At 40.6% G+C, this 23,110-nt stretch overlaps 1 protein-coding gene across 13 annotated transcripts in view; it reads left to right on the top strand.

The window, feature by feature from the left end:
• Window positions 1-6,893: 6,893 nt before the first annotated feature.
• The window catches only part of LOC132865988 (interferon-induced protein 44-like), a 54,773-nt gene continuing 38,556 nt past the window's right edge, over window positions 6,894-23,110 (top strand). For 5 of the 13 annotated variants that reach the window (XM_060898532.1, XM_060898525.1, XM_060898530.1 and 2 more), the window contains exons 1-3: window positions 6,894-7,406; window positions 8,494-8,575; window positions 9,898-9,977. The gene's annotated coding sequence lies outside the window, so the exon portion shown is untranslated. Of the gene's footprint in view, window positions 7,407-8,493; window positions 8,576-8,620; window positions 8,810-9,897; window positions 9,978-23,110 lie in introns of those variants that run through there. The other 8 variants (XM_060898535.1, XM_060898534.1, XM_060898529.1 and 5 more) reach the window with 7 other exon arrangements.

Below are 23,110 nucleotides of genomic sequence, written 5' to 3'. Positions count from 1 at the left end.
AAACATTTGATATGTCATCTATGTTCTATTCTGAATAAAATATGGAATTTTGAAACTTGTACTTTGTCCCAACTTTTTTGGAATCGGGGTTGTCCAAAAATTTAAGAAAGATGGAACTGCAACCATCTCACAGAGATATCCAGGTTGTCCACGGAAGTTAACATCTCGACAGGAGCGTCTTCTGATGAGAAGGGTTGAAGAAAATCAGCATGCAAGTTCACTGCAGTCATCTAAAGAAGTAGAAAGACAAACTGGGGTGACTATTTCCCATGACACAATACGGCGTACACTGCAGAGGAATGGCATGCATGGATGCTGTCCACGAAAGAAGCCTCTCCTAAAGCCCAGGCACAAAAAAGCCCGCCTAGAGTTTGCCAGGGCCCATGCTGACAAAGATGAAGACTACTGGGACTCTATACTCTGGAGTGATGAGACCAAGATAAATGTTTTTGGAACTGATGGCTTCAAAACCGTATGGTGTCGCAAAGGTGAGGAATACAAAGAAAACTGCATGGTGCCTACAGTGAAACATGGTGGTGGCAGTGTCCTTATGTGGGGCTGCATGAGTGCTGCTGGTGTCGTGGAGCTGCATTTCATTGATGGCATCATGAATTCACAGATGTATTGCTCTATACTGAAAGAGAAGATGCTACCATCACTCTGTGCCCTTGGTCATTGTGCACTTTTCCAACATGACTAAACACACAAGGCCACTGTTGGATTTCTGAAGAAGAACAGGGTGAAAGTGATTCAGTGGCCAAGTATGTCTCCTGATCTGAACCCAATCGAACACCTATGGGGAATTCTGAAGAGACAAGTTGAGCATCACTCTCCATCCAGCATCCAGTCACTAAAAGAGGTCATTGTTGAAGAATGGAAAAAGATTGATATTGCAAAATGTCGCCAACTTGTTCATTCCATGCCTAGAAGACTTGGTGCTGTCATTAAAAATCATGGAGGCCATCCAAAGTACTAGATGTAGTAGTTTTTGTTGTGGGGTGTACTCATTTTTGCACCAGCCTAATTTGAGTAAAACTGAAAAAATGTGTAATCTAAGTTATATTATTATCCTTACTTTCATGTTATAAGTTAAACAGATGTTATATTAAACTTTGTCTTATCAACATTTTGGAAATTGTTTGTGTTCATTGAGATATTGTTTAAAATGTTACTTTTCAAAGGGGGTGCACTCATTTACGCTGAGCATTGTAAAAAAAAAAAAACATTAAATTGGTCCAGGATATGCCCTTTAAACCCAACAACCTTTTCTGATCTGTCTAGAAGAATATTGTGGCCTACTTTATTAAAGGTTGCACTAAAATTGAGTAACACAACAAATCATGCTCATTAATTTTTTTTTGGGGGGGGCAGAGTTACTGCAAAGAAAGTAATATTTTAAATGGAAGCTGACAAAGAAAACTGAAAATATAATACATCTAAAAAAGATGAAATATTAAAACTAGACGGCCTTTCAATTTCATAAAAATGGTGAAATTAATTCACTCTGAAATTTGGTCATTGTGATCTGTTTATTCACTGTTTATTTCTGTAATATCTCAAAAAAAATATCAGCCCATTCTGTGGCTGGGAAGTTATTTATTTTGAGGGGATTCTCGAGCAAATAATGTACATTAAATCACATGCTTCACACAGTCAAGCAGACAGAGGAAGTCCGGTGTGTGGATGCGCAGGTTTCCATTGACTGGGCACTGACCCAGTTACATCATTTTGCCATGAGACGAGGAGTTAATCACAACAACATTCGCATAGCAACTTCGATACTCAAGTTGTGACAGAAAACATGACAGAGCCAATGGGTCCTACACATCAAATGCTGGTTAGTATGTTTCTCCCTAGCCTAAGTATTGTAATCAGTGAATAACATGCTGCAATTAGCCCAAATATGTGTCTTTTTGAGGCGAACTTGAGCCTGGTCACTCATCTTGTTGAAGTTTGTTTTTCCTTGAGTATATTCTAGCCAATATTTGTTAGTCAGAATGAAAATTATGTATTGATTTCATGGTGTAAATATTATTCCTGTGCATTAAATTGTTTAGAAGGTCCTTTTTTATCATTGCGATGGTGAAGACCGCTGAGTGAAAATGTGTGTAATTAGACTATACACCTATATTGCACAACTTCTGGCGAACAACCTCTCGATTCACTATCATACTGTGCAGTTTATTTAATTCAGCAAGACAGTATAAGCTTCTTTTTCACTGTGGCAGTGGGAGCGTGGTCAAGCGCCGGTTTGTGAATGGAGAGCGAGGTTGGGGAAGGTGCTGTCTGTGTGAGTTTGTGTGCAGTGAGAAGGAGCAAGGAGTGAGGATCTCTTCCCCTGGCTGAAATCACGTCGGTGCAGTGGCACACAGTTTATTTTGAAACTGCTGAAAAGCATGTTTTGTGTTAAGTGGCAGCTAAAATATAAAAATGAAAGGTGACCTTGATCCCTCCTGCCTGTTTCAGTGTCCACTATATTAATGAAGCCGTTACATTCATCTTTTTGATTTTTGTGTTTGCTCATGTTTTTACCAAACATAGTGATCAGAAGTAATAGTTTTGGGAATACGAACCCTCCACTATCTTTGTAATGCCACTAATGGACTTTCCTCAACTCGACTTTAGTATAACCTTGTGAATTTCCTGTATAATCTCTATAATCTCTAAAGTTTGATTGAAGGTGTGACAGGATATATATACACACACACACACACACACACATTTTATATATATATATGAGATCACTGATATTTGTTTGGTCCTTCATTTCCTTTCCTTCACAATACAGCATCTTTTCTTCTCACTTCCCCTTACTGTAGTCAGTCTGCCACATTTCATGTGCACACTCACATGCTCCATTGTTCTCTCCTGTTGCAAATTTGTATCCCACAATGCATTGCGTGAACGGGGAAAGCCCACCATGTCATGCATGACATAGTAAAAAAGAATGACCAATAAAAAAGATCCCCAATTATTTTGGCTCGTCTATTCTATTAAAATCTAATAATCTACTGTAAAGTGTACTAATGGGATGCAACATCACTCCCTGTTACAGATGGGAGTCCAGGAATTAAATAAATGCAGTAAAAACAAACTGTTATTAATTGTAGGTATTGTATTTAAAAACTGTATGGATGTGCCAGAAGCCAAACCATGCATGCAGGGCATTCTCAGTCAAAAGGGATTAATGATCCAAAAGTGGAGTCTGGTCAATTAACTAATTAAAACTTATTGCCATGTTTGTGTTCAGCAAACAAGCAAATTATTAAAACCAAGAAGTACACTCAAAAGAAGTGGATATAGAAACCATTCAGTGGGATTAGATCCTTACATGCTAACAAAGAAGGGTGTTTCCTATGAAAGAAAAATTTCCGAGCTAAATTTAACATTAGTAGAATAAAATTTGATCATATTGTAGCCATAACTAACTACAAAGACAATAGTTATGCATACTATTAATTAACTTAATGGAAAGATAATTAACAGATAACTCAACAGATTTTAAGGGTTTTTTTTGTGTATATTTTTAGTCTTTTGAATTTGTAATTATTTGTATCTGTACATGTACGACCCCACCAGCTCTGCTGATCAACTTATCGTGTTTAAATAAAGTTATTCATTCATTATGAGTTGGAAAATTATCCATCTGTTGAGTTCTTCGACATCTCAAACTACCTGGTGCTGCAGACATCATTCTACATGGACACACAGATGAAAACCTGGAGCATGGAGGAGAACAACTTTTTATATGTGGCTGGGTTAAAGATCTGGGGATCAGGACACTACAAGATAAGTCCTGTATCGTTTTTGCCTGGATAAATAGGAGTTTCTGGCCTTTTTGTCTGTGTCTTTGCCATGGTTGGTTGGACACTACAAGTTTTGGTATCGGGTATAAACAAACGACAGCCGTTTGATTCTCAATACTCCCTGCTCTTCTCTTCCAGCAGGCATCACAGATCCAATTTACCCACAAACTTATTTAATTTATAACGTTCTCTGTGTGTGTGTGTGTGTGTGTGTGTGTGTGTGTGCGCGCGTGTGCATGCATGGGTTAAATGTAGAGGTGGAATGTGTCAAAATAGAGGCATGATTGTCTTAATTTACCCACAAATGTATTTATTCCACTTGATAAGGATACGGCAAACCAGCTACCGGATTGGGGACACTACAACATCCTGAACTATTTAGTGTTTGTCTTCAAACTTGGAAAAAAAAATCCATGGCCCACTAGATAGCACTGGACCGTGGTAGTCTAGCAGTGTTATAAAAGGATGGCGCACAACCTTTACATGTAGTCTAGCAGTGTTTCTCAACCACTGGACCATGGTCCAGTGGTTGAGAAACACTGCTAGACTACATGTAAAGGTTGTGCGCCATCCTTTTATATTTATGGTATCATTAACACACATGTTCACAAGCCAAAATGATAAGATGCTGCAGCAGCCTTACTGCGCGCAAACACACACACACACACACACACACACACGTGTCGGCTGTCCAGCTGCTGCTTGTATTCATTAATAAGGTATCCCTGTATTGACCATATGCTGTGTATGTACATGGTACATGTGCCGTTTTGGGAGTGAGCCTCACTTTGAATCTTACGACAGCGGCAGAATAAGTCTGTGAGAGATGTTGATTTTTGCAACGGCTCTGAAGAATATCTGCTTGAACTCCCCTGAGCCTTGTGAATTAAGACTTATTATAGGACTTGTTCACATGCAACTCACACAATTATTGTATAGTTGTCTCAGTCTATTCGACTCAGGAGCTCAGATTTCAGTTATTGACTTTGTATTATAGACATGCAACTCCTGCAGTCTTTGTTTATCGTTATCTTGGTATTGAGCTCTGTCTTAAGTGGCCACTGACATTCCCTCAGTTTCCTGGGTATATTCACTGTCTTATATGTACATACATTGGATGTCCTGAGCAGGAGCTCAGATTGCAGTTGCTAAAATAGTAATAATTTATTGATATGAGGTGTTTTGTGGTCAGTGTACTACACTGTAGTGCATAGGTGGCCAACCCGCGGCTCGCGAGCCGCATGCGGCTCTTTGCCTGGTGTCATGCGGCTCTCACCTTCACGTCCAAGTTGGTGTTCGTTTGTGGTTTTATGTGCGTTTTCGCTTCACTGCAGTTAATTACGGTTATTTTATTAAAGGTGCTTCGCTTGGTTTCATTACGGTATTTTCACATCATGACAAATGCGCAGGTGCGTTTGGGCGCGCAAGCCTGAGTAGTGGGTGAGTGCTCATTCAGTTTTGATGCCTTGAGTGAGAGTAGAGTATACTGTAAGTGTAAATAGTCATGAGAACACAGAACACATTGAATGAAAAGGTGTGTCCAAACTTTTGTCATGTAGTGTATATACATTATGTATTTGTTCATTTGTTTTCCAGTTATCAATTTGTGTGTGTGCGTGTGTTCTTCTTTCAAAAATTTGAGCATTGTATTATATTTTATCTATATTTGCACTTGCACTGATCACTGTTCCCAGTGCCTATGGAGCTTGTACTGTTTGAGGAAATTAAATTAGCACTTTGTAATTTCCATTTTCCGACTGACTGTATTTATTTGAATACTTATTTATTTGAATGCAGGTCTTGTGCAGGTCATGCAATTGAGAATTCAAGCTGAATCAAAATGGCTTTTGCATTTTGGATGTTAAACAGGTAACTCCAAAATGCACTAGAATACAGGAAATTGCATCTAAGAAATCCAAAATTTTTCGGGGGAGGCCCCCCAGAACCCCCCCAATGGGGGGAATCCCCACATGTAAACAATGTCTGCCTTTGTGCCCCACCTACAATTTTCTTCACCAGTCGCCACTGTTGAAAATGACTGGCCTGTGGTCTTGGTACTGCAGTAAATGTATCATTATCATGTTGGTGTGGGGCATTGGTTAAGTTGGAGTGTGACATCAATGTGGCTGTATGTGTGTGTGTGTGTGTGTCCGCACGCGCAGAAGGAAGGGTAATATTTGTGTGCCCATGTTCATGTGCCGATGTGGCTCTTTGCCGTAACACAGTAAGAATTGTGGCTCTTGGGCTCCGACTGGTTGGCCACCTCTGATCTAGGGCATGCCAGAAAATGCCAATAAAAGATGCGTTATGGATGTGACAGAAAAAGTATCACTTTTCTTGGGTGACTGTACATTTTTATCAAACTCTGTGAAATCGTAAACCTAATGTAGAAATGGAGATATCCGTTTGATAGAGGGGTCCAAGGTGAATATTAAAAAATCTTTGTTTAAAATATTTTGTATTTCATGCAGAGTTTCGGAAGGAAAAGTCAGCGTTATAGATGTGACGAAATTCCGTTACGGATGTGACGCGTCTGAAATAGACATGGCATATGTTTAGAAAATCAGCAATTTAACCACCATAACCCTTTGAAAAACTCTCTAAATATCAGCTAAAACTATCAAAGTTCTTAAATAATATTTAGGATGGCTATTGTTTTGCTGTTTTGTGGATTTTAGCATACATTTCTGTGGCTTGTGGCAATAATATAGAATTGTACATGATCAAAGTTGATTTTAGCTTGGGGTTTACATTATAAGAAAGAAAGACTGACAGTGACAGATTAGGTTGGTCACAAATTGGTTCAACTTATTCACATCTGTAAAATACAGGCCTAGGTGATATCTCTGGGAGTGGTTTTGATGTATTACATGTTGCTTTATTTTTGCATGGTGAGGTTGACATTTACATGGAATTGCCCAATTGCAGCCTTGAAGTGCTTTATGTGTTATGGTTATCAAGTTATGTTATACAAACCTGCTCAGGAAAGGGGATGTACTGATAGGTGTTGTTACCATATGTTACCACTAAGTGGCAGCACTTGATATAGTAGGTAGATTCAGGAAGTAGTGAACAAGTGGAAATGGAAGCAAGAAATAAACAAGAGGGATCAGAGCGGAGTGTAGATGAGAGCAGTTCGGTGTTTCCTGGCGTTTCCACATAAGTTTGTGTTTGGCTTATTTAGCTGTTCGTATAAGATTTTCCCCCCAGTAGCATTTTAAAACACCGTGTATTCATCGCTGTATTATGGCGGTAGTTTGACTGGAGGTGAAATAGACATGGAAGGAGAAGGCGAGGGAAATGCAAAAGAGGAATGGCAGGTGGTAGGAAGAGGAGCGAAACGAGACAGAGTGTCCGAAGGTAATTTAGAGTCTGATAAAGGTAATCCCAATAAAGCAATGCGAGTGATAAATGACAAGGAACTAAAGGTCAAATTACAATTTGATTCACCTATCTCTATTAATCCACTGAAAATTACCAAAGCACTTCATGCAGCCGTAGGCACAGTGCAGGTCACACCTGTAAGAGATGGCAGCTTACTTATTGGTTGTTACAATGCCGCGCAGCGGGATAAACTTCTTGCAATGTCTGAAATGGATGGTAAGAAAATTAAGTGCACTTACTGGGAGCGAAAGAAACTTGAACTTGGAGTTATAACTGACGTGTCTACTGATTTGCCGTGTGAGGATATTATGAGCAATGTATCTGGAGCTAATGTTGTCAAATGTAGGAGATGAGCAATTCCAGCGTTATGGACGTGACACTTGAACTCAAAATGGCGACAAATGACCCAGTGCATGTTTTATTGTCTCCCAGTATTTAAACAGGTGTTGCATATTTTAAGGCTGTACCATACTGGAGAAGTGATAGAACAAGAACAATTCCCATAGTACATCTAGGGCATGCCAGAAAATGCCAATCAAAGATGCGTTATGGATGTGACAGAAAAAGTATCACTTTTCTTGGGTGACTGTACATTTTTATCAAACTCTGTGAAATCGTAAACCTAATGTCGAAATGGAGATATCCGTTTGATAGAGGGGTCCAAGGTGAATATTAAAAAAATCTTTGTTTAAAATATTTTGTATTTCATGCAGAGTTTCAGAAGGAAAAGTCAGCGTTATGGATGTGACGAAATTCCGTTATGGATGTGACGCGTCTGAAATAGACATGGCATATGTTTAGAAAATCAGCAATTTAACCACCATAACCCTCTGAAAAACTCTCTAAATATCAGCTAAAACTATCAAAGTTCTTAAATAATATTTAGGATGGCTATTGTTTTGCTGTTTTGTGGATTTTAGCATACATTTCTGTGGCTTGTGGCAATAATATAGAATTGTACATGATCAAAGTTGATTTTAGCTTGGGTTTTACATTATAAGAAAGAAAGACTGACAGTGACATATTAGGTTGGTTACAAATTGGTTCAACTTATTCACATCTGTAAAATACAGGCCTAGGTGAGATCTCTGGGAGTGGTTTTGATGTTTTACATGCTGCTTTATTTTTGCATGGTGAGGTTGACATTTACATGGAATTGCCCAGATTGATGTTTACCCGAGATCGAATAAAAAAGGAGAGCCTTTCTGTTTTGTTATTTTTTGATGAGAAGGTATTGCCTACGAGGATTAGGGTAGGATATATGAGCTTCCAGGTTCATCCATACATCCCGCCTCCATTGCAGTGCTTTAATTGCCAGAAATTTGGGCACGTAGCAGCCATTTGCAGAGGAAAAAGACGATGTGGTAAATGCGGAGGAGAAGATCGTGAGTATGGTCAATGTAAGGAGGGTACTAGTGTTAAATGTTGCAACTGTGGAGGTTCACACAGTGCAGCATACAAGGGTTGTCAAGCACACAAAAAAGCGTCTGAAGTACAAAGAGTTAAGGTTGAGGAGAAACTTACCTATGCAGAGGCAATTAAGAAGGTTGATGGAAGAAGGACGCTTGAAACGGGCCAACGACAGCAGGGACAAAGGCAAAGTGTTATTTCTCAGCAGAGTAAGGAATCACCTAGCCATATATGTGCAGACGCTATAAAGGTGGATAGTGTGAAATTCTTGGCGTTCTTGGCTGAAGTCATAAACTGCTCAGCGGTCACGGAGAGCAGGAGCGAGAGGATTAAAGTTATTGTCAAAGCTGCACAGAAGCATTTTCGTGTGGGGGCGGAAGTTTCAGTCGATGAAATTACTGAAGCATTGAATATTCTCCAGGGCGTACAAGCCACCTCACAGTCAGCATCATGTGGGGGTTCCTAATGATTTTTAGTATTTTACAATGGAATGCTAGAAGTCTTTGCTCTAATGGGCAGGAGTTTAAGAAATTTGTTGACGATTTGGATATTAAGCCAAATGTTATGTGTTCAGGAGACATGGCTTAGGCCTCACCTGGACTTTGTCCTACAAGGATATGTAGCTGTGCGTAGGGACAGGGATAATGGCCCTGGTGGAGGGGTGGCTTTATTTATCATGCAGGGGTTGGGGGATATAGAATAATAAAGGTAAGTAGGGAGGTAGAGGGAATTATTATTGAGGTATGGATAGGTAGCTCCACCTTTTTGATTGTTAATTATTACAATCCCTGCGTTGTCCTACACAAAGATGTTCTTGATAAGTTCCTGGGGGATGTATCCCACAAGATGGTATGGTGTGGGGATTTTAATGCATACAGCACCCTTTGGGGGAGCACAGACACCAATAGTAATGGTAAGGTAATTGAGGAGTTGCTAGAGGAAAGAGATCTAATTTGCCTCAATGATGGGAGGGGAACCAGAATTGATGTCTCAAGTGGGCGGGAGACAGCTATCGACCTCACCCTGGTGTCTGCGCAGTATGCAAGATGCTCTAAATGGAATGTATTGCAGGATGACTGTGTTGGTAGTGATCATTACCCCATCCTGTGTGAAATTGGAGTGGGATCTGTTCAGATTGAGGAAGTAATCTTCCCCAGGTGGGATTTTAAAAAGGCCAAATGGGAGGATTTTACCTCAAATTGTAGTACTAGGCTGATGTGCCTCAATTTGGATGTGTATGAGGATGTTAATATGGCTAACAGTAAGGTTACAGAGATATTGCATTCTTCTGCTTTAGAATTCATTGGGAAAACGTCAGGCAGTGGGAAGCGGAAAATGGTGCCCTGGTGGACAGATGAGTGTAAGGAAGCAATACAGGTAAGAAATAAGGCTTTTAAAAAGGTTAAGTCTACTTTCTCTTTCACTGATCTAGTTGAGTATAAAAAAGCCCAAGCTATGGTTAGGAGGGTGATTAGAATGGCAAAGAGGGAGCGGTGGAGAGCATTTTGTGACACTATTGGAAGAGATATGGCAATTAATGAAGTGTGGGGGATGATTAGAAGAATGGGGGGAATTAGGAGGGAATATTCCTTACCAGCTATCAAGTTTAATGATGAAGTCATGGGAACGGACAAGGAGAAAGCAGAAGCCCTTGCTACAGTGTTTGCCAGAATTCATAGTATGAATAATGTGTCTGCTGAGGCTGGAGTGGCTAGGGAGGAATTGGTAAGGTTCAGGGCTGCAACAACGAATCGATAAAATCGATAAAAATCGATTATTAAGTGTTGGCAACGAATTTCATTATCGATTTGTCGTGTCGCGCGATTACAAAGTCACAGACCGTTTGAACAAAGTCGTTCTATTATTAAAAAAGTCTCTGGTTTGAGTTGAGCGCGGAGTTTACACTCCGGAGCAGAAGGTGGCGGTAATGCACCATTAAGCTGGATGCCAGCCAAACAAGCAGAGTTGAGCTCGGAGCGGAGTTGTTTAGAAACATGGCGGAAGCGGAGAAACCGGTGCGACCAAAATCATCTAAAGTGTGGGAGCATTTCACGCTAAACAAAACGAATAAGTGTGTTACTTGTGAAATGTGCAAAAGTGACATGACATGGCACGAGAGCACCACAGTAATGATCCAGCACCTGAAACGAAAACACGTTGGAGTCATTGATGAGGAGGACGGGAGTTCAACAGCAGGGTAATGGTGCGTTCATGTGCTATGGGAATTATGGTAAATACCAAACACCGACATGGAAAGCACACATGAACGCCCCCTCTTGTGGTATTTTCCACTGGGCAATTCGTAGAAAATTTTGATACACGAGTTGCCGAGATAAGATGAACTTTAACCTTTCAACATGGCGGCGAGCGTGGCATTCAATGTGTTAAGAAAATCTCTACTTGTCATAATCAGGAAATATTCAGCATTATTTACCTTTTGACTTTTGATAACTCATATTCCTGCTGCAGCTGATGAACAAGGCAATCTATAATTGTTTTAGCCAAATAACAGGCCTGATTCTGAATCTGGTCCACCATCTTTAATTTGTCAACAACAACAAAAGCATGAGAACACAACACACTGGTAAATAGCACTTCCCAACTGGAAAATATCATCTTCCCATAGCACATGAACGCAGCAAAAGTCACGACACCTATGTTTGTTCTGCTTTGAAGTGATGAAACGTAACGTTAACATCCCTCCAAAGCTCGTCTGGTGCTGGTGTTTTCTCGATGTCTAGCTTGACAAGCGAGCCTGAGTCAGGAGCATGTGGACATGCTCACATTTTTGCATTGCAATGCAAAGTGTCTGAGCAAAGGGAGTGAGAGTGTGTGTGTGAGTTTGTGCAACTGTGAGTGTTTTCTGATTTGTATTTTTCTTTATTTTTTTTTATAATTTATTGTTCTGACTACTCGGATCCCTTTAAAAAATATATACCTCTTTTTGTGCACTTTATTTTAAAAAAGCTTATTTTTTATTTTTTTTTTACTGCTCAGGGATGATCAAGGATCAACATGTTTTTGCACTAAATATTTTTTGCACTGTGAATTTTTTTTTTTGAATAAAGGGCTGGAAATTAATGCTTTTTTGTTTGTTTTTTATCTGATTCATCGATTAATCGAAAAAAATAATCGACAGATTAATCGATTATTAAAATAATCGTTAGTTGCAGCCCTAGTAAGGTTGCACCCTAATGTTAGAGAAAAAGATTATTACTGATGAGGCCTTTGATGCACCATTCTCTATGTTTGAGTTAAAGCGGGCCCTTAGGGGAGTTAGATCTACCTCTCCAGGCAAAGATGACATCTGTTATGTAATGGTGGATAAAGTAAGGCCTGAAGCACAAAAAATGGTACTTTTGAAGCATTTTAATTTGATATGGGAAATGGGGTCTATTCCCCTAGCTTGGAAACACTCTGTTGTGGTACCAATTTTAAAACCAGGTAAGGAAAAGAGCGAGGCAACAAGCTACAGGCCTATTCAAATCAAAATCAAATCAAGTTTATTTGTACAGCGCTTTTAACAATAAACACTGTCGCAAAGCAGCTTTACAGAATTTGAACGACTTAAAACATGAGCTAATTTTATCCCTAATCTATCCCCAATGAGCAAGCCTGTGGAGACGGTGGCAAGGGAAAAACTCCCTCAGACGACATGAGATAGAAACCTCGAGAGGAACCAGACTCAAAAGGGAACCCATCCTCATTTGGGCAACAACAGACAGCCTGACTATAATATTAACAGTTTTAACAGGTATAACCCTCAACTGTCCTCATGGGGCCGTCCTTCACAGGAGTGGGGCGATAAAACTCCGACCAGACACAGGGCACCAGGATGGATCAAGCAGGTCCGAGGGGCAGAAGAGGCCAGCATCTCAATCCCAGGATCAACATGTAACTCAGAGGGACAGATGGGGGGGGGAGAGAGAGAGAGAAAGAAAACACGTTGTTAGGTATGCCCTAAAAATGACAAGTATTAAATCTGTGTGGTAGGCTCACAGAGACGAGAGTCTTTACATCAGGCATAACACACAATGGCATGTTAATATGGTAAAAAATATATCATGACCTGCTCTGGCTGGATGCTTGATTGGGTGATGGGAGCACACTCCTCAGCAATGATGAGATGCAGATGGGACCCTTAGGCCTGGCCAAGACAATTCAGTTACATTTCACCGGGTCTGGGACATGCGACAGAATGTCTGACGGCCAATTCCCTGCAGGCTACGATAGCCAGTCGAGGTCCCCACCGTCTCCACCAAAAGATTTCCTGTTGACTCCATGTAACTCAGAGGGACAGATTTGGGGTGGGGGGGAGAGAAAGAAAACACAGGTGGTTAGGTATGCCCAATGTCACCTGAATAAGTAGGAACAGTATACATATTGCACCGAGTACAAGCAGGGACTCCGGCAACTAACTATGACAGCATAACTAAAAGGAGAGAGCCAGAAGGTAACACAGGCATGAGGGAGCCCCGGGACATAAAGCAGCAGCCACTACACCGTCAACAAACTCGAGTGAGCAAGCGAGTGGGGACTGACAGCATCCATACATCCCAGTTTACCAAAGCACTTTGTCTGAGGACCCTCCAGATCTACTTCTTTACCTCATAAACACCATTAACAAAAGGCTTGACTAAACAGATATGTTTTCAGCCTAGACTTAAATGCTGAGACTGTGTCTGATTCCCGAACATTACTTGGAAGGCTGTTCCATAACTGTGGGGCTTTGTAAGAAAAGGCTCTGCCCCCTGATGTAGCCTTCACTATACAAGGTACCAGCAGATAGCCTGCACCTTTTGATCTAAGTAGGCGTGGCGGGTCATAGAGGAGCAGAAGTTCACTCAGGTACTGTGGTGCAAGACCATTTAGTGCTTTAAAGGTCAATAGTAGTATTTTATAATCAATACGAAATTTGATTGGGAGCCAATGCAGTGTGGATAAGACAGGCGTGATGTGGTCATATTTTCTAGTTCTAGTAAGGACTCTTGCTGCGGCATTTTGAACTAACTGGAGCTTGTTTATGCACTTATTGGAACATCCAGACAGTAAGGCATTACAATAATCCAACCTGGAGGTAACGAAAGCATGGACTAGTTTTTCTGCATCATGCAATGACATTAAATTTCTTATCTTTGCAATATTTCTGAGATGAAAGAAAGCTATCCGGGTGATGTTATCAATGTGAGTTTCGAATGAAAGACTGGGGTCAATAATCACTCTGAGGTCTTTTACTGCTGCACGTGAAGAAACAGAAAGGCCATCCAGAGTTACTGTGTAATCAGAAAACTTACTTCTAGCTGTATGTGGTCCTAGCACAAGTACTTCAGTCTTGTCAGAGTTAAGCAGAAGGAAATTAATAAGCATCCAGTGTCTAATGTCCTTAACACATTCCTCAATTCTATTAAGCTGGTGTCTCTCATCAGGTTTTGCAGAGACATACAACTGTGTGTCATCAGCATAACAGTGGAAACTAATACAATGTTTACGAATAATATCGCCCAGAGGTAACATATATAGAGAAAAAAGCAGTGGACCCAAGACAGAACCTTGTGGAACACCAAACTTTACCTCGGTACATCTAGAAATATCACCATTTATATCAACATACTGATAACGATCAGTTAGATAAGACCTGAGCCAGGAGAGGGCCATTCCCTTAACTCCCACAACATTTTCTAGTCTATCCAGAAGAATGGAATGATCAATGGTATCAAATGCTGCACTAAGGTCAAAGCAACACAAGTCGCGAGACACAGCCCTGATCAGACGCCAACAGTAGGTCGTTTACTACTTTAACCAGTGCTGTCTCTGTGCTATGATGAGGTCTAAATCCTGACTGATACATTTCATGGATGTTATTCCTATGTAAATATGAGCATAACTGCTGTGCCACAGCTTTTTCAAGGATCTTGGAGATAAAGGGGAGGTTTGATATTGGCCGATAATTGGACAGCTGACAGGGATCAAGGTCAGGTTTTTTAATCAGGGGTTTGATAACTGCTAGTTTAAAGGATTTGGGTACATAGCCAATCATAAGAGAAGAATTTATTATTTTTAGAAGCGGTTCAATTACTCCAGGCATTATCTGTTTGAATAGATGTGTCGGTAAGGGATCTAGTACACAAGTTGAGGCTTTTGATGTAGAGATTAATGAAAGTAATTCAGTTTCTTTTAGGGGAGTAAAACATTCTAACTGATGATCTGATACAGTTATATTGTTAACTACAAGGTCACTTTCATTGTCTAACCTTAAATTAGTAGTTTGAATTTTTTGTCGGATATTCTCAATTTTGTCATTAAAAAAATTCATGAAGTCGTTGCTACTACATACTGCAGGTGTGCATGTGTTGATAGTGGACTTATTCCTGGTTAATTTTGCTACAGTATTGAATAGGAATCTAGGATTATTTTTGTTATCTTCTATTAGGGAGGAGAAATATGTTGATCTCGCAGCACTAAGAGCTTTTCTATACTTCAGGAAGCTCTCCTTCCAAGCTAATTTGAACACTACCAATTTTGTTTGACGCCATTTACGTTCCAATTTTCGAGTGGTCTGTTTTAATGTGCGAGTGTCATCATTATACCAGGGTGCTAATTTTTTGTCTCTGACCATTTTCCTTTTTAGAGGAGCTACATTATCTAAAGTATGGCGGAATGTTGACTCTAAGCATTCAGTTGCCTGATCAAGTTCTGCAGGGGCTGACAGTGACCCAATCAAAGTTGACAGCTCTGGGAGATCATTTATAAAGCTCTGTGCAGTAGTTGACGTGAAAGTACGTTTAATACAGTAGCGTGGTGAGGTGCATATATTATTACTCAGACATATTTTGAATGAGATGAGACAATGATCTGAGATAACTTCAGACTGTGGAAGTATGACTATATTGTCTACGTTTAATCTGAATGTTAGTATTAGATCAAGGGTGTGACGACCATTATGGGTCGGTCCTATGACATTCTGCTTAATCCCGAATGAATCCAAGATGGACACAAACGCTGTTTTTAAAGGGTCTTCTGGGTTATCGAAGTGAATATTAAAATCTCCGACAACTAAAGCTTTGTCTAAGGAAATAACCAAATCTGAGATAAAATCTGCAAATTCAGAAAGAAACTCAGAATATGGCCCCGGGGGCCTGTAAATAATAAGCAATGGAATTAACTGGGTAGACTTATTTTTCGAGTCTACATACATTATATGAGTATGAAGAACTTCAAATGTATTAAATTTATAACCAGGTTTGTGTGTTACACCTAGATAATCGTTATAAATAACCGCGACGCCTCCTCCTCTGCCAGTTAGACGAGGCTGGTGTATATAACTGTATCCAGGAGGACTCGCTTCATTTAATGCTGTATATTCATTTGGCTTAATCCATGTTTCTGTTAAACACAGTACATTAAACTCCTGATCAGTAATGAGTTCATTAACCATTAGCGCTTTAGATGTAAGAGATCTAATATTTAATAGCCCCACCTTTAGATCAAAGGTGCTGGCAGCAGCTGTACAGTCAGTATGATCTAATTTTATACTGATTAGGTTACTGGAACAAACTCTCTGAAAATTTCTACCTTTTTGTTGAGCTCGGGGAACAGACACAGTCTCGATGTAGTGGGCCCTGAGTGACGACTCTGTGCAGCTAGCAGACAGTCGGTTTAGCCTGTTCGTCTGCTCCCTGGCCTTGGCTCTGGATTGTCAGAAATTAACTAGGTCTGTTCTGAGACTATGACCTATGCTGCAGGAAATGAGAGCAGCACCTTCCCGAGTGGGATGGATACCGTCCCGCCCTAACAGGCCAGCAGTGCCCTCAAAATTAACCCAATTATCTATAAAGCCCACACTGTTTTCAGAGCACCACCTGGACAGCCAGCAGTTCAGCGACCATAACCTGCTGTAAGCTACATCGCCACGCCGCATTGGGATGGGGCCAGAGCATACTACAGCATCGGACATCGCCTTCGCTAATTTAAACACCTCTACAAAGTTACTCTTAGTAACCTCAGACTGACGAAGGCGTATATCATTAGCTCCTGCATGGATAACTATCTTTGAGAACCTGTGCTTGCCTAGGACCCTAAGATTACCTGCTATGTCCGGCACCCTGGCTCCCGGTATACACCTGACTAAAGCTGCTGGTGCCCCTAAAGGCTGAGCTAATTTCACGTGCCGTATGATAGAGTCCCCTATAACCAGAGCTCTTTCAGGTTTCTCAGTGGGTGCATCACTAAGGAGAGCAAACCTGTTCGACACGTGACGCGGAGAGGAGTGGTGCTCCCGTGGGCGAGCCTCAGCGGTAGCTTTGGCTCTACGCTTATGCCGCCGAGCCGTCACCCATTCGCCCTGCTGTAAGGGCTCTAATGCCGGAGTTGGGGGATTGCTAACTCCACCTAGGGCGTCCAGACTTTCCCTAACAGAAACTACACTGTTCTCACGCTCACTAACCTGCTCTAAAGCCTGGACACGCGCTTCTAGCACTGTAATCTTCTCCGTCAGAGAGCTAACTAATCTGCACTTATCACAAGTAAAGCTAATAGAGCTATCGCTAGTGACGGAGGAAGAATGACTAAACATCCTGCACTCAGCACATTGAACAGGCTGAAGGTGTGCCATGATGAAAAGATTCACGTACCTTAAATGAAGATCTGTTGATAAAAAAGCCAGAAGCTATTGCGTTGACCTCTAACCTCTGCAAGTTAATGGAGCAGATGGTCACAGATAGGTTGACTTATGTCATTGAAAAGAGAGGTTTAATTACCTCATGTCAGAGTGGGTTTCGCAGGGGAAGGATGACTATGGACCCTGTGTTGTGCTTGGAGGATACTGTAAGGAAAGCTCAAGCAAACAAAGAGCAAGTCAATGCAGTTTTCTTTGACATAGAAAAGGCATATGATATGCTATGGCGTGAAGGACTCCTTATCAAGTTAGAGGCAATGGGAATAAGTGGTAGGCTGTATAACTGGGTCATGGACTTCCTGTTAAATAGGACCATTGAGGTGCGTGTTGGACAGTCATATTCTGGTACTTATCCTGTGGATAATGGAGTTCCACAGGGTAGTGTGTGCAGCCCTCTGTTGTTCAGTATAATGATTAATGATATTTTTTCTGGAATAGATGTTAATATTGGACGTTCATTGTATGCAGATGATGGAGCACTGTGGATTAGGGGCCGAAACTCAGTGTTCATTAGTCAGAAACTTCAGGCGGCGGTCAGTCTTGTGGAGAAGTGGGGCGATAAGTGGGGTTTTCGTTTTTCAGTGGAGAAGACACAGGTTATTTGTTTCACCAAGAGAAGACGTGTACCTCCTGTGCAAATTATTTTATATATGCAGCTGCTCAAACAGGTTGAGGTGGTGAGGTTCTTAGGGGTTTGGATGGATAGTAAACTTACTTTTAGAGATCACATTCAGAAAGTTGTTGTCAAGTGTAAAAAGGCAGTAAATATACTTAGGTGTCTAGTGGGGAGTGATTGGGGTGCCACTATGATGGCATTAAAACGTGTCTATATAGCACTTATTAGATAGTCACTGGATTATGCGTGCATTGCGTATGGATCGGCAGCAAAGACACACTTATTGAAACTTGATGTGGTCCAGGCACAGGCCTTGCGAGTGTGCAGTGGGGCATTCACAACCTCTTCAGTCCCTGCACTTCAGGTTGAAGCAGGGGAGATGCCATTGGCTTTAAGGCGGCAGCAGTTGGGGATGGTGTACTGGACGAACCTGCATGGTTATAAAGGGGATCATCCAACCAAGCATATCCTTAATCAATGTTGGGAGCATGGCAAGGCAAACTTTAATAGTTTTGGGTGGGTTGGAAATGATCAGGCTGGAGAGCTTGGCTTAACCAAGGTGGCCCATAGCTCTGTGGTACCACTGCCAGCTATTCCCCCCTGGTTTTTTATTATGCCTGAGGTGGATCTTAACCTGGTGAAGATGTGCGAGGAAGCTGAGGATGATAGTAATGTGAAATATTTAACCAACTTTCACATTCGCAATAACTATCCTGAAGGGGTTCAAATTTTTACAGATGGCTCTAAAGACCCTGAAACTGGGAAAACTGCAGCTGCAGTTTTTATCCCACAGTATAAGACAAAAATAGCAAAAAGGACGTCTGACCGCCTTGCAGTTTATTCAGTGGAGTTATTTGCCATCTATCTTGCTTTAATGTGGATTGATGACACTAAATCTAGATTCAGTGTCATATGTTCTGACTCCCTGTCAGCATTGAATAGTATCCTTCACGGCAAGTCTAAGTGTAGGCCTGATTTACTTTGTGAGGTACTTCAATATCTTTTTAGACTACACCAGCAAGACATTTTAGTAAATTTCCTATGGGTTCCATCCCATTCGGGCATTGCAGGAAATGAGGCTGTGGATCAGCTTGCCAAAGAGGCTTTGAAATCTGAAATCCAGTCTAACATCCCACTAAGCAAAGCGGAGGTCAAGGTTATTATATTCAGGAAAATGTTGGGTGCATGGCAGGGGCAGTGGGATGGGGAAAGTAGGGGCAGCTTTCTACGAGCAATTCAAAAACAGGTCCCTTCAAGAAGACTGGGCAGCGGTAGCCGTAGAGAAGAACAAGTAATCACAAGGCTTAGAATAGGTCATAGTAGATTAAATGGCAACCTCCACACAATTGGCAAAAATGCCACTGGTCACTGCATCTACTGTCAGGAAAGAGAGACTGTAAATCACGTGTTATTAGAATGCCAAGCTTATAGTGTCCAGAGAGCAATTCTGTTAGAACGAGTTAGAGAGCTAGGGGAGACTAGGCTCACTCTTGATAGGTTACTTGCCTTCTCAGTACCATCTGCTTGGAAGCATGTTTTTGAGTTCCTTAAAAATACAGGCCTTTTAGGTAGGATTTAGTGTATTTATTGGTTTTTTTTTTTGGTCACTCCTCCATTGAAACTCCAACTAGATAGTGTCGCAGTTCTGCAAAAATACAGTTGGTGGCGGTAATGCACCATAGTGGACGCCAACCACCATTAAACCTGAAAGAAGAAGAAATAAACAAGCTGACCTAGCTACACTGCAAAAAATGATATCTTAGCAAGTGAAAATATCTTGAAAATAGTTGAAATGATCTAGCATTTCCTATTAGAAGAGTACAAGACACCACTTCTGAGATTATTAAACCTCATTCTAGATTGCAACCAATTTATTCTAAGATGTCTGATCAAGTAAAAATATCTGTCCATGTAACAAGATAATTTCACTAGTATAAAGTAATTTTCTCCTCAAATTCACTTTTCAGTTTTTTGCAGTGTAGCATGATGTTCCAAACTGGATGTCTTTATTCTTAAGAATTAATAAACCTTACAGTTACTTTGTTTTAGTATTCCTAATAAATGAAATGAGACTTAAGCATGTCTAACATCAAAGCTATGTATTGTAGACTGGTACCAAAATCCAGAATTGTGACACCAAAAGGCATTTTTGAGACAAAGTCGGCAAACAGTCTTATTTTGTCAATTTGGGTGTGCCGAATTCAAATCTGCAATGTGCCGAGCTCTATCTGACCTCTGTTGACTTCTAGAGGTCATTGAACTTTGGGCCTGTAAATGTCTCAGCTGAACCCAGTTTCTCAGCTTTCTAAGGAATGAAATGTACTAAAATGATTAATGAAGTTAGCAAATGGCCTCGTTTGTTAAATGTTTGGGTGCTGAATTCATTTTTCATTTGTAAAACGACATATGACCTCTGATAACCTCAAGGTCATTAAACTTGGCCTATAGGCCTATGCATTTAACGGCATTTTTAAACTGACTTTACTCCCCCAAAAAGAATATGAACAGACAAAAAACAAATAGAAAGGAACGAATACAACATTAAATGCCAGTCCATGTACATGTGACTTACTTTTCACAATTAGAATGCCTCGGCGATCACCTTACATAACATTGCATTACATTTAGCGGTTATTGTTTATACAAAGCTACTGAAAAAAGGACAGATTCAGCAGCATACAAAATGTGGGGGCATACAGGGTATACAGGTTAATCAGGGTTAGTATATATGAGAGGTTTTTTCTTTGTTTTTTGTTTTGTTTTAAACGGGGTAAAGCCTTTACAAAAAACAAACAACAAAGAAAAAACCTCTCATATATACTAACCCTGATTAACCTGTATCCCCTGTATGCCCCCACATTTTGTATGCTGCTGAATCTGTCCTTTTTTCAGTAGCTTTGTATAAACAATAACCGCTAAATGTAATGCAATGTTATGTAAGGTGATCGCCGAGGCATTCTCACTGTGAAAAGTAAGTCACGTACATGGACTGGCATTTAATGTTGTATTTGTTCCTTTCTATTTGTTTTTTGTCTGTTCATATTCTTTTTGGGGGAGTAAAGTCAGTTTAAAAATGCCATTAAATGCATAGGCCTATAGGCCAAGTTTAATGACCTTGAGGTTATCAGAGGTCATATGTCGTTTTACAAATGAAAAATGAATTCAGCACCCAAACATTTAACAAACAAGGCCATTTGCTAACTTCATTAATCATTTTAGTACATTTCATTCCTTAGAAAGCTGAGAAACTGGGTTCAGCTGAGACGTTTACAGGCCCAAAGTTCAATGACCTCTAGAGGTCAACAGAGGTCAGATAGAGCTCGGCATATTGCAGATTTGAATTCGGCACACCCAAATCGACAAAATAAGACTGTTTGCCGACTTTGTCTCAAAAATGCCTTTAACTCCTTAAATAAGCACTTTTTTGAATTTTGGTACCAGTCTATTGAGAAAAGACTTCAAAAGAATGGACCTCAAAAAGCTCCGTATTGAGTAGAGTCCCTCCCCCTCCACTGCATTCTAGCCCTGCCTCCGAAGCCCCTCCCTACAGAGGAGGCTGCCATGCACATGTAAGTTAGCAACCACACCAACTGAAGTTGTTTGATAACAGAAACTCTTGTGAATGGTACTACATAAGCAGCAAACCATAATAGCACAAGCACACAAAAATCTCAGGACAAACGTCAAACTGATATGACTGTCTGGGCACTTCACAAAGATATTTACAACTTAACAAAAAAAAAAAAATGCTAACCAGAAGCCTTAGCATCAGAAACAAGCTAACATTAACCCAACTGCAACTTCACAGTGCATGAGATATGCAGGACGGAGTGTTACTGTAACCATTATCATCTTAGTTTTGTGTTTTCATAAAAAAAAAAAAATCAAATCATATATAAACCAAGCAGGTGTAATTACCTGTCAAGCAGAAATGTGGCTAACTCGGCATCGGTTTGGAATCCTTTCAGGTAGCATGTACATGAGCAGTGATTAACACTCCGTCAGACACTCCTCCTGGCTCTGATTGGTTGTTTTGATTTGAGTGCAGTGGAGCTTGCAAATGGGTGGCACGGTGGGTGGTGTAGTGGTTAGCACTGTCGCCTCACAGCAAGGTCCTAGGTTCAAGCCCAGCGTCTGGCGAGGGCCTTTCTGTGTGGAGTTTGCATGTTCTCCGGGTGCTCTGGTTTCCCCCACAGTCCAAAGGCATGCAGGTTAGGTTAATTGGTGGCTCTAAATTGACCGTAGGTGTGAACGGTTGTTTGTCTCTGTGTCAGCCCTGTGATAACCTGGTGGCTTGTCCAGGGTGTACCCCGCCTCTCGCCCATAGTCAGCTGGGATGGGCTCCAGCTTGCCTGCCACCCTGTCGAACAGGATAAGCGGCTATAGATAATGGAGGGATGGATGGATGGATCTTGCAAATGACATTATGAGAGACAGTTTTCTCAAATATGACAATGTTATTTTTATACAGTTTACCTCAGAATCAAGACTTTAACACAGCTGAAGTATAAAATGCTAAAACACGACAAAAAAACAGATTCAAGTAACTTACTTTTGGTAGGATACCTTTGAAATTTTCAGAGGCGAAGCTCTGCACCTTGCATGAGGGGTGTTTGGTGAGAGCAAAGGAAAAGATTTTGCAGAGAAGGGGAGGGATCTAATAAATGAACAAATTCATATTCTTATGCTTGAAAACATTGAAATTGTGAATTTGCCCATGTTGTTTTGTTTGCTAATCACCTGATCTCAAGCCAGCACCTGATTCACGAATCTGCTTTAGAATTTGGAACTCTTTACTTGTCTTTTTTAACAGAACAGGTTACAGGTACAGCCTGTATTTGCATCCATCTCTGATTCAGTCACCTGACTCCACTGTATCCAAGAAGGTTAGGTTTGTTTAAAGCGACAAACTTATGTAGTTAACCCATGTTTTCATTCAACATAATACATTAAATTCATGCTGAATTTGTTTTATTTACAATATTTATTATGCATGGAATGCAAATAATAGCCCTAACTTCAGGTTCACTTGGATATTTTGTGTAACGAGCAGATGAAACTAGTGGTATTGACAGTTGTGCCTGCTGGGTTTTAAGTAAAATCCACTGTTCATGTCATTCATTTCCATTCCTCCAGTCCAATGTGGTGTTTAAAAATGTTAATTGGATCTGAATCTATCTGTTCCATGAAGCAGAGACGTTTATCTGGCATGATATTACA

The sequence above is a fragment of the Neoarius graeffei genome, chromosome 18 (genome assembly GCF_027579695.1).
Source record: "Neoarius graeffei isolate fNeoGra1 chromosome 18, fNeoGra1.pri, whole genome shotgun sequence".
Classification (NCBI taxonomy): Eukaryota; Metazoa; Chordata; class Actinopteri; order Siluriformes; family Ariidae; genus Neoarius; species Neoarius graeffei.
Note: the sequence above shows the minus strand (reverse complement) of the source record. Positions and strands in the feature narration are given on the sequence as shown.